This window comes from Aethalodelphis obliquidens, unplaced genomic scaffold, assembly GCF_003676395.1.
Source record: "Aethalodelphis obliquidens isolate GAN/ISIS:26980383/991018 unplaced genomic scaffold, ASM367639v1 scaffold25, whole genome shotgun sequence".
In the NCBI taxonomy this organism is placed as follows: domain Eukaryota; kingdom Metazoa; phylum Chordata; class Mammalia; order Artiodactyla; family Delphinidae; genus Aethalodelphis; species Aethalodelphis obliquidens.
This window is the reverse complement of record NW_020837969.1, coordinates 21,469,323-21,484,960: the sequence shown is the minus strand read 5'-3', so window position 1 is coordinate 21,484,960 and position 15,638 is coordinate 21,469,323. Positions and strand designations below refer to the sequence as shown.

Here is a 15,638-nt window from a genome sequence, read left to right as displayed (position 1 = left end):
TATAAAATATCCTTCTCGATATTTTCCCCAAGCAAATATAAACATACATGTATTTTTAAAATAGATTCACACTAATTGCTCTGCCATCTGGGTTTCGGTTTGGTTTTCTTTTCTCAGCACTAACTAGTGTAGTTCTTCCCTGTCAATAAATATAGATACACATAAACATTTGTAATGACTTCATGTTCTTGATTTTAGGGATTTTTTTTGGTTTTGTTTTTGTTTTTTTTGCGGTACGCGGGCCTCTCACTGCCGTGGCCTCTCCCGCTGCGGAGCACAGGCTCCGGACGCGTAGGCTCAGCGGCCATGGTTCACGGGCCCAGCCGCTCCGCGGCACGTGGGATCCTCCCAGACAGGGGCACGAACCCGTGTCCCCTGCATCGGCAGGCGGACTCTCAACCACTATGCCACCAGGGAAGCGCAGGGGATGTTTTATATTATGTATGTGTCATGGTTTCAGTACTGGACGTGAACAAAGTTGTCGTCACTAATATTAATTATTTTGCCTCATTTTAGGTTGAAATTAGAACTGCAGTTTTCTTGGATGCAATAAATATATTAATATTTTGGAGAAAGAGTTCTAACTTTTGGCCTGAAATATTTCTTATTTCTTAATGTAACCCTAATACCATTCCATGGCTCTCTTGCTGCTCATGGATTTAGGTCAAGCTGGACTCTAACTCTTCTTCTCGGGTTGGAGCAGTTGCTGTATCTTCCTTTTGCTTTCCTCTGTTTCTATTTCTGAGCCCAAGAATTCTTCCTGGTGCCACATTGAGTCAAATTCGGATATAAAGCTGAACATAGATTCTTTTCTCTATTTCCCACAAGCACTATGATCCCTCTCTGTGTGCTGTGATGTTTAACTGAAGATTTGAAGTGTTGCTGAGAATCCCATCGTGGACCACACAGTCTCCCCATAAGCCCCTCTGCCCCTCCCAAAGCCTATTCGCCTGATGAACCCCCTTCCCCACTTGTGTTGACCCTGGCAGGACCGCTGACACCCTGCCCTCAACTCCCACCCTTCCTCTAGGTGGGGAGCAATGCCATGTGGTCAGGCTGTCCAGTGGAGTCCCCAGCACTTTGGAGGATAAAACAGCACAGACATAAATATCCTTACTCATTTTGGTTGATGGGAATGGAACTGGCTACATTTCAAATAGACTTTTTCACTTAACATAGACTTATGGACTTTTGGAGCAAGAAACAGCTTCAAAGGATGGTGTTCAGCTCCCTCACTTTGCAGTGTGAGAAACTGGGGTCTCCAGGGCCAGTGTTCAGCACCTTAGCACCAGAGCCGTGCCCAGAATTCCAGGTTCCTGCCTTCTGATCCCACTGCTTCACGGCATTGTTAGAAAAAAAAAATTAGGAGGACTTTTCCCACTACAGAGAGAGCAGGAAGCCCCCTCCATCCTCTGCCCCAATCCTTCTGGGTCCGAAGGATCCAGGACTAGAAGATGTAGGTAGAAGAGGGAGTTTAGGCTTAAAAAAAAGGCAAAAATAAAAGATGAGTTTTTAAATACCAGAGAAAAGGGTAACTATTAGCTTTCAAACCAAGTCTAATATTGTTGCTGTAAATTTTCTTCTGATTATCTCATAAGTCTGCCTAAGCTTTTATGACCGGAAAGATGATCCCAATTTGGGGGACCCTGGCCTGGGATCCAAGATTCTGAAGATTTGTTCCAGGAGTTGCCCTGTGACTTTCTGTACAATCCTTGGGAATTACCTTAACTTTTCTGTGACCTGATCCTCTGTGTAAAGAGAGATAATATTACTTGCCTTAATACAATGCTTTTTTAAAAAAAAAAAATCTATGCGATTCCCAGAGGAAAGTGGTGCTTTTTGTCTAGAGGGAAAAATGATACTTTGCTCCTGCAGCAACGTTTAGATAATTATCTGAGATAAACCATTCAATTAAATTTACTTTTGTGTGTGTTCAGCACTTTTCAGTTGAACAACATGTAATTGCCCCAAGAATGCTTTTACCTTTAACTTTGTTTCATCCTGGAACATTACAGATCGTGCCTCACAGGAAGAACTTCCCTTGGAGAAGGAAATTTGAAATAATAATAATATAATAATAATTTAACCATCTCCTTCGCAACAGTTCTCAAGTGTGCCTGTACCCTCTCTCTCCTCTGTGTGTGTATAACAGAATGAACAGGTCTTCTGGCTCCTGATACCTAGCCCTGCGAGCTAGTTAGGGTGTCATTAGCTTATTTACAAGTCAATATGCAAGTACCAATGACTCTAAATTCCACACCTCAGTTCTGACCTCTCCAGTGAGTTTTTTTGCTTGAGTTCTAACTGCCCTCTGGGTCTGCATCTGAGTATTATACAGCCACCTCCGCCTCCATATGTCCTAAATGAGGCTCATTATTATCTTCTTCCCCCCCCCACCCCGCACCATAAACGGTCAGCCTCTGCCCCAGTTATTCATCCAAGCCTGACATTCATTCCAGATCATTCCATTTCTCTCGCCCAGCATTTTCAATCAATCAGGAAGCCTTATCAATGTCTCTAAAGTCTGTCTCTTCTTACCCCACACAACGTCCTTTATCAGCTCTCATTTGAACTATTGCTGGTTATTGATCCAACAAGTATTTGTTGGCCAGGCACTAGTCTAGGACTTGGGATACAATTAGCAAACAAAATATACAGAGACCCCCAGCCTTGAAGAGTTCATATTCTAGCAGTGGTGGTGGGGAGAAGATGGGTAATAAGAACATAATAAATGGATAATTACATAGCAAATTTTTAAAATAATAATTACTATTAAAAAATTAGAGCAGGGAGTGTTGGGAAGAATTTTTGGCAGGAAGGCTGCAGTGCCATTTTAAGTAGAGTGATTAGGGGGAGTCTCTTTGAGAAGATAACATGTGAGCAAAGATGTGAAGGAGGTAAGCTATGTAAGTAGTTGCCTGGGGGAAGCATTCCAGGCAGAGGGAAAAGACCCTAATATGGGAGTGCGGCTGGTATGTTCAAGAAGCAGCAAGAACATCAGCCCAGCTGGAGTGGAGGAAGCAAGGGGAGGCGGTCAGAGCTCACCAGATGAAGGTCAGGCTTTTCTGGGTGGGATCAGGAGTCACTGCTAGGTTTTGAGCAGAGGAATGATAAAATCTGACATATGCTGTCAAAGGATCATTGAGCTGTCACCTTGAGAAGAGACTCAGGGAAACCAGGATCGAAACGGAGACCACGTAGGAGGCTGCAGCAATAATGCAGGCGAGAGATGCGGGTGGCTGGGACAGGGCGGTAGCAGTGGACTTGGTGAGAAAAGGAAGATTCTGGAAATATTTTGAAAGTAAAGCCAATGAATTTCTGGAAGAACTACTGGATTATGGTGAGAGAAGTATAGGAGTCAGGCACAGGAAGATAAGAGACTTGAGCAGTTTACCTGCTGGGTGCTCTCTGTACAGGACCCCCTCCTCAAAGTCCATCCTCCTTCGAGTAACTTCTCTAAACTGCAAACCTGATCCTGTCACTCCTCACTGAAAGCCTTTGGCAGTTCCCTGTACCTACATCCCCTTCATTTACTATAGGAGGCCTTTGGTGATATGGCCCTGCCTTTATTTTCTGACATAATTTCAAGCTGCTCTACCTTCCAACTATTCCAAACTACCCTACTTACAGGCACTTGCACTCTCCATGCTGGGTCGTGATTCTGAGTCTTAGATAATGCTGTTTCATATTTTCTGACTCTGCTTCTGAAACCCCCTTCTCCACTGATTTGCCTGATTGATGGGAACTCAATTTCTAGTGCAACCTCAGACAGCATCTCTTTTAGAAGGGGAGCTGAGTGCCCACCTGCATGTACGGTTCCCTGTACACATCCCCTTGGAACAATCATCACCTGTTGCTGAAATGTGTCTGCCTCTTTTGTAACTGAGTACAATCTCCTCTCTCCTCCTCTGCAAGTACTCAGCACATTACCAGGCACGTAAAGCAATAAGGGTTCCTTATGTGTTTGCTGCTCTGATTTGAAAGCTCAAAGGCTGGGTTTGCATAAACAAAATTCCACCCCAGTCCATAGGTCTCCTGGCCACATCTCAGGAGACAGCATTGCCTTTCATCACTGAAAAACCAAAGAGGTCACATGAAGTGAGTGCGTCAAGCAGCTAAGGACTTTCTCCCTTTCTCTCTCTGCATCACCTCAGCCAACCTGGGCCCTGAGCAGTCCCACCAGCATCCTGGATGTTCTGTGATGACTCATACACATTTTACAGTATTTGTCTCCTGAATTTAAGAAAACAAAGGCACAAACAGCATTTTCTCTGGGTGGTGCCAGTGACTGCCCTGTGCAAGGTTAGCAGACGGCAGGGAAAACCACAGCCCAAGGGGAGAAGCAAAGGGACATATCGTGGCTGATGGAGGCCCAGGTTGCCTTTGTGGACAAAATCTGAGAGAAGCAGATGGGGCCATTTTGTAAGCTTTCTATTCAAAGAAAATCAGGAGCAGAATAAAAAGAGGTTTTGGACACAAAAGCTAAATGGAACAGAGCAGATGCAGGAAGCATCAAGCTGGGCCTTTCGGGAGGGGAAGAAATGAAATAGAACCCAAACAAGGCATCTCCCTGCAGCAGAATAAAGGCGCCAGCGCTGCCTTACACTGTCTGTGCAGCTCTCACTCTGGGGGTTCCGGGATCCCAGCCAGGTTCACGGGGCCACAGCCTGGGCCGCTGAATGATGCCAAGACCATTTGCTGAAAGACAACGGTGCCCCAGCCCATTACCCAGACAGCCCAGCAAAAGTGCCTGGGAGAGGGGAGCCTGTGAGTGGCTACATCAGTGATAACTTGGCAACCTCACGTTCTCGGGGAGGATGGAAGGGTTGGGGGAGAGCAGTGGGCAGGTGTTGGCAAGGGCGGGGGATTGGGGCTTTAAAAAATCTCAGATGCCTCGTGACTCTCTAAGTCTTTGGTAAATTACCTTTTATTAGCTTTGTTAAGCCTCTGCAGCCAGGAATTGTCTCCTCAAAACTCAGCCATCTGTTCCCTTCCTGTCTGTAATTCTGACCACACGCACCAAAAAAAGAGTTTCATTTTAGCAAAAGATGATTCTTCCTTTTAAAAAAAATGGAAAGGGGGATGAAGAGGCGGGAATGAATGAAGGTTGAAATTTGCAGAGGGAGTTACATAAAACGGCTATTTCTGAAACAGGATCAATCCCGACAAAATGCATTATTAATTTCTTGGTGATCCGAGTCAGGATAATTAGCCCATCAATCAGCACACTGTTGAACAATAAATAAATATGTATTAAACTACTTTTAAAGGCAAGAGACTGGGCTAGAGGCTGTGAAAGAAAAAAAGACTTTTCAGGAAGAGTCACTGCACCCAAAAGAAGAGTAAAAATTTAAATCGCAATTTTCGAGAAATGCTGCAAGAAATCAGCTCAAGAAATGCTGCAAGACAGACGTATGGCACAGGCTGGAAGTTCCGTGTTTGCTGGGATGAGGGTGTAAGCGCTGAAAAGTTTTAAGGGAGGGAAAGGGAAGTTAGGGAGATAGAAAAGACCCACAGAAGCACCAGGTTCATCTTCCTAGCCAGACAGTAATCCTTTTCTCACTAATCAGCCCATTTTGCATGAGGATATTCTTTTTTCTAGAAAATTCTTTTCAACACAGAACTGAGATATAGTCTTCTTTTTTTCTTCAGACAAAAGAGTCCCTTCCAACCCCTCTTCAGACCTGATGACAACCAGCAGCAGCCCAACATCCTCTCCTCTCCAGACCAACCATCCTCCCCGCTTCCCCCCATGACTCAGGATCCAGCAACCCTCTGGCCCCATTTCCTACCCAGGGAAGGCTCCTGCCAAAGGCGGTGCCCAGCCCGGAGCCTGGCACTCCAGATGTATTGGGGTCAAAGATCTCGCAACTGTAATTTATCATCCTCTGAACGTGATTCATCTAGCAAAACAGCTTAACGTTGCCTGAGACTTCAGCCACCACACTGCATTGCGGGTAAGTAGCAAACCTGTGATCCAACAAAAAACCCTTTTGTCTTTTCCACCAAAACTTGCCACTAAGCCAGGTGTCCCCGGTTTGGGCTGCAAGTCAAGGATGGGCGATTTGGAGAGGAGGAGAACGCATTCTGGTTGAGGGGAGAGGCTCGGGCAATCAGGGTGTTCAGGGAACAATGAGTGGCTACCAGACATAAAAATGGACTTTGATGCTACAGTAAATAAAACAGTTTTATACCAGCATGGATATAGCACCAAATACAGAATGGAGAAACAGAGCCATGGAAATTAAGTATATGTTAAAATTTCCCTTCATGTAAGTGGGGCAATACGGACTATTCATACTCAGAAAATTTGGCTATCCATTTGTCTGAAAGGATGATTCAATGCATTCTTAGCTATCATATATCCAAATTAATTTCAAATATTATTAAATATATACATGTTCTAGAAATAAAAGTATTATATTACATAAACATCATATATATTAAAAAAGGCAGCTTTTTAATTATGCAGAAAATCTTCCTAAAAAAAGATATAAGATCCAAAGGTGTTTTTTAAAATGCTCTATACAACGAAGACACTAGTTTATCTACGTGTCAAGTGATGCAGCCTCCTCAGTACTCACCAGGATGGATGACGGATTTTGGCTTGTGAGAGGGCTGGGCTGTAAAAAGACAGGACGATGTCCTTAGGAGAAAAAAATAGGTAAGGTTGTATAAGGTATTATGAATACATAAAATATTATTTTTATTTAAACTTTCCAGATTGCAAGTCTTTTTTTAACTGTGCTACTAGGATTACATATACACATATGTAAATATAAATATGTGATGTCTGTACATATGTAGCTCTACATATATAAAATATATGTGTGTGTGTATAATTATACATATGACAGGAAAGCATCAGAGACCTCCGAAGTCTCTGTGTCCGATCACATTTGCATATAATACCCGCTTTCTCTAAACCCTATCCAAATACATTTTACAGGAACGCTGCCACCCGGCCCAGTAAAGCTGATGAACTTGAGAGAGTCTTCGAGGGAGAGAAAAAAACTAGATACAAAAGATGGTGAGACCGGTTATCTGAGGAGTGGAAGGAAGGATTCCAGGAATGTGGTAGGAGCTCTGAAAAAAGATTATTGTATGAACAAATGAACGAAGGGCCAGTAGTTGAAGGGCTTATCAAGCTTTTGGCCTAAGAAGATGAATAAGTACCTATCACAAGCCCTTGAGAAAAACCTGCCATCACAGCCTCAATCCCACACGGCATGTGACAAGATGGACATTTTGCTTCTCTTACTGTCTGGTTCACTTAATTTTCCGTCCAGCTCTCACCTGTGACCATGTAGTCTGTGCTACCTGTAACTCACCTAAAGAAGAGTCACAGAATGCTAATATTGAAAATGACTCTAATTTCAAACACAGAGGCAATTGCTAATGAAACTTATAAATTGAACAAGGAAAAATCATGGGCTATACTTACAGAAATAATGTAATTTTGTCTCCTAGTGCCCCATTATAACCCTGCCCTTGGCGAGGTGGGGGTCCTTGACTACTTTTCTGATTTATTTTGGTCACTCTTAGGGAAATGAAAGTCTTTCGATCACTGTAAGACCCACAGCATAATTTCAATAATTTAACATGTCTAGTCCCAGGTAATAAACTTCAAATTGGAGTTACGGTTACACCTGGCCCCCCACCCCTCCCCCACCCCCAGCTGGGACCCACTGTGAGCCGCCTGGCTGCTGGGGTGTGGCATCAAGAAAAGGCTCTCCTCCTCTTTTTTCCTGCCCAGACCCCTTGCCCCAGCTTGCCAATCGAGATCCAGGAGGAAGAAGACCAGGAGGAAAGGGGTGCTGGAAAGTCCTTGCCCCTCTGGTGCTGGTCTAAGATGGCTCACCCTCTCTGGACCTGTAGATACTTGATGGGTTATTTAGAGATTCCCTTGCTTTGTGCTTCTGCCCGCAATTCCTGCACTTTGGGCAATGATGCTTCACCCGCTGACTCCTCCTTGCTCAGCTCTTGTTTTTTTCTTGGTTCAGGCCATGCAGAATCTCTGCTGGTCTCCTCCTCCTTCAGGTAGACCTCTACCTGGATGTTAAATGGACCCAGGATAATTACTTCTTCCCCAGAACCTCCTCTGTTCTGGAGGTTCAGGGCAATCCCAAGCTTGCACTCCTCGTCACAAAGTGCCCAACAGCTCGCCCGCACATCTCCTTGACTTCCAGATTTCCTGGGCAGGCAGACATCTACCCATTTTGCCCTCCAGCCACAGAGAACATATTTCAACCTCTCAAAACAATCCCATTAAAGTGCCTCTCACTTGTCTCCCTTAGCTGGGACTCATAGCAATAAATTACTCTCTCCAACAAACCCTCCTCACCTATTCTTTCCAGCACGCCTCTCTCTTGACCTTTCTATACACCTCATCTGTGGGAACAGCCCTTGGGTGAGAAGCCCAAGACTTGTGTAACCAGTTTTCAGCTATTTCCTTTGCAAAACTGATGCTTGCCTGTCTCACAACTCATCTTAGTATTGGATACTTTTCTGCCTGCCTTGGTCAAATATTTCAATTTAACATATTTTTACACTAGTGGATTGACAATTACTTTTTTCCCAGGTTGATGGCTCTGATTCTATGGCTAGCTGGAGTTACATGGGGGAAACTGTCTCATTAATCTTAATATGAAGGTATAAAAAGCCACAGGACAAGGATTTTGGAAAGATTCATCCTTTTGTTTTCTGTGGTCTCCAGCCTCCAGAATGGCCCCCAGTGGTCCCTGCCTCCTGGTACACACACGTTTGAGTAGTGCCACTGTATCAGGGTTGGTCTCTGTGACCAACAGAACAGAGAGAAGGGATGGAATATGACTTCCAAGATTAGGTTGTAAAGCACTTCGGCTTCTGTCTTGCTTGCTCTCATTCTCATGGAGATACTGATGTTGATACTCCCTCTGGGGGAAGCCATGTTGTGAGCGGGCCCCATAAAGAGTCTCACATGGAAAGGAAACCTCTTGTCAATGGCTGCGGAAGTGAACTTGGAAATGGATCCTACAGCGCCGCTAAGCTTTCAAAGACTACAACCCCAGCTGACATCTTGATTGCAACTCAGTGAGAGATCCTGAACCAGAACCACCCAGCTAAGAATCTCGACCCTTGGAAACTATGAAATAGAATGTTTGTTGTTTTAACTTGCTAGGTTTTGGGGTCATTTGTTATGCAGCAATAAATAACTACTATATTGTCTCAACAGTTGCACTGACAGTTTTTTACATTTGCGAAATAGTTTCACACTGATTATTAGATTTAACAACATAACTAAATCCGTCTTTATATTCTAAAGTCCATCGTGAAAATGCAAATGAGAGAGTGCTTCGTTTGTCAAAGTATTTATTACAGGAATTTTTTGAAAAGCAGACTAGTTAGGTATAACTAAAATATGATTTAATCTACAAAATCAACTTCCAGACAATTTTTTAGAAATATTTGTATTGTGTAAACAAGATACATCTATAAAATCATAGTTTAGAGATTCAGACAGGACTCAAAGTGTCATCTGAGTTATCATGTTTGTTCTGGGCAGCTCTGAACTCTAACGCTTCCACACATATCACAGCTATTTCTTGTTTAACAATCTCTAGAAAAGGAACTGCGTCTAGGGTGAGGAGCTTTGGGGAAAAGAATCAGCAGTTTGCCATCTTTGCAGTTAGAAAGTGCTTAATAGGTAACTAAATTATATCATATTCAAAATGTTCTTTGCTCTTCTTAATTTTCATTATGTTCTCCTGAGAATAAGTGAGGTAAACAACCATTTAACATCTGGAGAACCAAGGCAGAGACTAGAGAAAGAGCCTTTCCAGAGATGGTGTAACTGAGGTGGGAAGGAAGAAAGAGAGCCAACTAGACCTCACCCAACAAGCAGACCGTGGGTGGGTTTTGTTCTGAACACAAGCCCTGAAAGCTTGATAATGTTATTGACTCTCCATAATTATGAACATGTTTAATCAATACTAAAGCAGCTGGAAATATCAATCCTAAAGAATATAGTGTGAGGGGGTGGGGGTTGAATTTGAATACACTATTTCATCATCAGCAGAGAGAAACATATTAGGTGCTATGTGGGAAACCTCACATGGCATTAGACCAAAAATATGTTCCCAATGACTTAGGATAAAGTTCAATCTATGTACATGACTTTAAAAGTCTCCACTCACTTGTCCAATTTCATCATTCACCTTTTCCTATTTATTCTCTATGCTCAAGACCATACAGGATTTCTTTCAGTTCCCCAAATTTGCTGTGCTATTTCTGACCTCTGGGCTTCTATTCATTCCATTCCTTCTGCCTAGAGCATTCTTCCACACCTTCTTCCCCTTATCTGCTCATCTGGTGTCAGGAAGTGTTCCCAGACTGCTCTAGACTGGGTTATATGCCCCTCCTATGTGCTCTGTTGTACTGGACACTTCCACGGTCACAGAAAATGCTCACATTGCATTAGACATTGGTTATCTCTCTTCTTGCAGGACTCAGGTCACCAGGTCAGGAGCCAAGTCTGCACTGCTCATTACTGTACAGCAGGGACCTACAACGGTGGCTAGCACATAGTAGGTCTTAAATAACCATTTGCTCAAAAATAACTATTCATCAGGAAACACCACCAGGTAAACTGCTCCCCCTGGTGTGGATGGGAAATCACCTTGTTGTCTCCATATATACTACCAGGCAAGCTATCCCAGAAGTCATGGAACAGAAAGGCTCACAACCAGATTACAATGCTAAAATCACATGGTTTATGGAATCAAATTAAAACAAACAGTGAGAAACAAGGGAAAAGAGATGAGTTGGTTTACAGCCTTAGGATAAAGTGCAGGAAGGATGGACCACACCGCCTGAATCCCGGTTACACAATATTCGAAGATTTTCTCTCTCTCCCTCCCTGCTTCTCCCCCTCTCCACCCTCACCCTCTCCTTCTGTGCATTGTACCTTTTCCTGCTGACCAGAGGCGAGGTTTGAGGAAAAGGGACCGACAGAAGGAGACACCTGGGGCCAAGCCAGACTCATTATCTCAGGCAGATGCAGGACAATTACACCTGGCCCCAGCCAGAACTCACCAGTGACCTGCTGAGCAGCCCAGGTTTTTGTTTGCATATTTTGGACAGGGGATATATGGAGCCGGAATGAGTGTCATCAACGACCCACCATTGACCCCATGAGTACTGATTGTCTAATGTGCCTCATATATATTTAGAGGTTCATGAATATTGGTGCCTCTTGGGCCTTCCATCCATTTCCATCTGTGTTCAGCATGTAATGCTTGACTTTATCTGTGTCTAACCTGTCTCATAGAAATTTATGCTCTCACAGTTCTGGAGGCCGGAAGTCTGAAATCAAGGTTTCAGCAGGGCTGGTTCCTTTTGTGGGCTCTCAGGGAGAAGCAGTTTCATGCCCCTCTTCTAGCTTCTGGTGGTTGCTGGCCAGCCTTGGTAATGCTTGGCCTGTAGATACGTGACTCTAATCTCCACCTTGGTCTGCATATGGCCTTCTTCTGTCTCATGTTTAACATGGCTTTCTTATAAGGATACCAGCTGTTGTTCTTAGGGCCCACCCTAATCTGGTATGACCACATCTTGACTAAGTACATCTGCAAATACCCTATTTCCAAATAAGACCACATTCATCAGTACCAGGCAAACATGAGTTTTGGGGGTGGGCATCGTTCAACCCAGGACAACACCTAACACACCCGATGAGTTTTATCCATCCCGCATGTATGCTTATTGTCTATAGTAGAATTGAAGATCCTCAAATAATATAATAAACACATCTTCTACCTTGAGACAAAACGAAAAACAAATCTATTATGCATGGTGATCCTACTTCTTTCACTTGAAAGCATCTCGTGGCTACAGTCAATCAGCTGCTGATTTCTGACAGGGGAAGAGCAAGCTCAGGGGTTTTTCGTTTCCCTCTTTCAGGGCCAGCTCCTGTGGGTTCCCCTGTAACTGGTGGTCGGCAATGCATCCCTGTGTGGTTCAGGGCTCACCTCCACATATGTCAGCCTGGGATGGCCCCAGGAGCCACCCCATGACAGGGCCTTCTCTCTACAGTGAGGGCACAAGCCTACAGCTGGGGAGCCCATTCACGTCCCAGAGCTCATAGCACCTGTGGGACCCACCAGGTACTCCCAGGGACCAAGCTATTCCTGGTCAAGGTCCAGATAGGAGCGAGGGATCCTTCAAGGGAAGCAGAGAAAAATTTCCTTAAGTGATATTTTACCTGTGATGTCAATGAATTGGTCATTTGTCAGAGTCTACTAAAATTGGAATAAAGAAAAGAGCTTATTTCTAGATGTCTGAAAGTAGTGCTACTTAACTCTACAGAGGTAGACGTTAAATTACATAAAATCATTATGATTTTTAAAAACCTCTCACATGCTATCACTCATTCCTATGACACCACCATGCCGGGTATATCCTTCCTCAGTAGCATTTATCATGTTAATAGCAGAGACTACAGGCTCTTGAGATTGGACGTATTTCTTACTTGTCTTTACTCAGCAGCTTCGCTGGTATTTGTAGAGAGTCAGTAACTGTTTGTTGAATAACTGACCAACTGAATTCATTAATGAATTTTTCAGACTTGTAAATGAACCTATCTGATCATCTACATAATTTACCCAAATGAGGGGCTACTATTCTCAGTTATGCATTAATGTTAAGTGTTTGTTTTTGTTTTCTCCTATCTAGTGATGGATGTAGTCTTTCTTCACTTATTTTCCCCATAACCTCGGGGTCACCCTAACTGAGACCTGACCTATCTGGCACTTTATCTGGTCAAAATTCTTTGCATGGTTATCATTCCTATCTCTCTCAACTCACAGTTGGATCAACTGACACGGTAGATATTTAATCCCTGAAATCAATCTCTCCAGATTCTAATTATTTGACTTCACTGGGTCTGACTTCCTTCCAGCTCCACGTTACAAGCCTTTGTAACTGGACCCCGACCTCTGCCGCCCAGCGGAGAGTTTCATGGACGGAGAGGTGCAAGCGTCTTCAGTCCTGATGAGGTCCTGTATGTGTTTCTGGTGTGGACTCATGTCACTTGGAGCCAAGCAAAGGAGAGTTGTAAACTCAATGTATTTCCATGGACTCTTTTCATCTGCACACAGTGCCCACCCTTTCAGAGATAATTATGGGAAGAAATGCAATGCCCATTAGTTCCCATTTAACTGCCCCACAGCGTGTAATTTGAAGCCAGGCTCAGCATATCAGTGAGAGGAAAATACCTGAAAGGCAGAAATGCCAAAGGGAAAACGGGCCAATAAGGGCACATCTCCCCAGTGCGAAATGTAGGCCATCACCTTAAAAGGTCCTACAGGTCACCTGAGTGCACAGCAAATAGAGTTAGGCTTTTGCTTGGCTTGAAATTTCTGCCCAGCCAACAGTTAGATCTTCTGGGAAGCAAATTAACTCTTTCGGCCATTTAATGTAATCTACTCACCCCTGTGACCATCAGTGGCATCACTACTGTCATTGGCATGGCCAGAGATAAAGAAAGTAGGAGTCACTGCCAGCATTGCTCAGCCGCCTGGGTGATATTTAAACTGAGTACGTCCCAGGTGGCAGGCACTGGGCTAAATACTACGTGTAATCGCTCGTGGCATACGTCTAACGGTGCTATGATGTAGATGATTATAATTTTTTCAGATGAAGAAACTGAGATTTTAAGAAGATATTCTCAAGATCATACAGCTATTAAGCAACAGAGTGAGGATTTAAAGCCAGCCCCGTCTACCAGCAGCTCCCGAGAGCCAGGAAGGTGATGGCAGGAGATGGGCTCCTCCCAGCTCCGAGCTCTGTGGCTTCAGCAACAGTGACTGTTCTGGCCTTATAACTGTAACTTCGGAAGCAACTCTTCAATCTTACTTTAAGCTCTTCCAAAGGGCAAAAACTGGTATTCTCACATATTTTTCTTTTGCCTTCTCACAAATACTTATTATTGAACACTTGAAAGTATATTTTCAAAGAGTTCAAAGCAAGACATTCATACAGACAGAATAAACGTGTCAAAATGTATTTCACTTATTGAGGGAACTGGCATGATAGTGAAGTTGGTTCCAAAAGCATTTTGAAAACTGGATACTTATAGGCATTTCAGAAAACAGGAATTCTAGAAAATGCCTAGATAGATACAAAGGTAGATTAGATACAAATGTCCTACAGGACAATCAAATCATGACCTTGAAGTTATCTTCTCTACCAACTAGAAATCTATAAAGTAACACGTAACCCCACAGCAGTGTTTGGCTCTGATCAAAAGTTAATGTCAAAGCCAAACACAAGTACGTTTTGTTAGATCAGTGGGTTCCCAAACTTTGCTGCATGTTAGAATCACTTGTGGAGATTTAAAAAATCCTAAAGCCCAATGTCCCACCTGTGTTAGCTTCTTATTGTAACAGATTACTGCAGACGTAGTGACTTAAAGCAACACAACTTTTTTCTCTTACAGTTCTGAAGATCAGAAGTCTAAAATGTGTCCACAGGGCTGTGCTCCTTCTGGAGGCTCAGGGGGAGAATCCATTCCTTGCCTTTCCCAGCTTCTAGAGGCTGCCTGCACTCCTTGGCCACTTCCTCCACCCTCAAAGCCAGCAGCACGTATCTGCTCTCTCTCCTCTGACCTCTGCATCCACCTTCTCTCTCTGACGCTGATCCTCCTGCCCCCTTTTATGAGGGTCATTGTAACTATATTCCCCCCACCCCCCATGAGATAATACAGGATAATCTCCCCATCTCAAGATCCTTAACTTGATCACATCTGCAAGATCTCTTTTATCACATAAGATAACATATTCACAGGTTCTGAGGACTGGGTTGAGGACCTCCCTGGGGGGCCATTATTCAGCCCATCACAACACCCCATGCCATTAAATTAAAATGTCTAGGAGTAGGAGCCAGGCATCTGTATTTGAAGGTCCCCAGGTACTTCCAACATGAAGCTAAGTTTAAAACCCACTGCTCTAAATAATGAAAGAATCTCTGAGCGACCCTGTTAAATGCTGCTCCAGTACAACATTCTGCGGACACGTCCTTGACTCTGCTTTATTTCTAAGTTTGGGATAATTTTCTTAACAAACTGAAAAAAATATATATATCAAACAATTCTCAAATTAACAAAGCTCTACTTTGATTCACATCTGCATCGTTTCTTCGTTCTGTCTGATTCTGAAGTGGACACTGCTGTCACAACTCTGTAAGCTGGGTGGGTCACTCTCACCTTTCAGCCTTCTGCAAAATGGAGCATGCGTAACTCATTTCTGTCAGGATGACTTAGGGTAAGCTAAGTGATTGAAATGCCATCTGTAAATACGAGGGCTGCACATGCCCATTGGCTGCTGGAGGGTCAGCCAGTGTCAGGTTTCCACAGCCAAGAATCATGCTCTGTGGACCACAAAGCCTGAAGCTTGTAAATGCTGTTCAAATAACTAAAATGAAAATTACACCCATGCTCACACAGCCACCCATCCATCCTTCAATTATGTCTAACAGCTGAAAGCACACAGAGGGGAACTGTGAAAGCAGTTAATGGCACAGACCTGGGAACCTTGGTGAAGCTCCAAAAACATAAAATCTCTTGCAGTAAACCTATCATCAGTCTGAGTTTACTGCATTTCACC

General features: G+C 43.6%; 1 long non-coding RNA gene across 1 annotated transcript in view; it reads right to left on the bottom strand.

The window, feature by feature from the left end:
* The window catches only part of LOC113628811 (uncharacterized), a 169,887-nt gene that overhangs the window by 11,202 nt on the left and 143,047 nt on the right, over positions 1-15,638 (bottom strand). Inside the window, exon 7 of the long non-coding RNA XR_003436255.1 lies at positions 6,585-6,646. This is a non-coding gene — a long non-coding RNA (uncharacterized LOC113628811). The remainder of the gene's footprint in view (positions 1-6,584; positions 6,647-15,638) is intronic.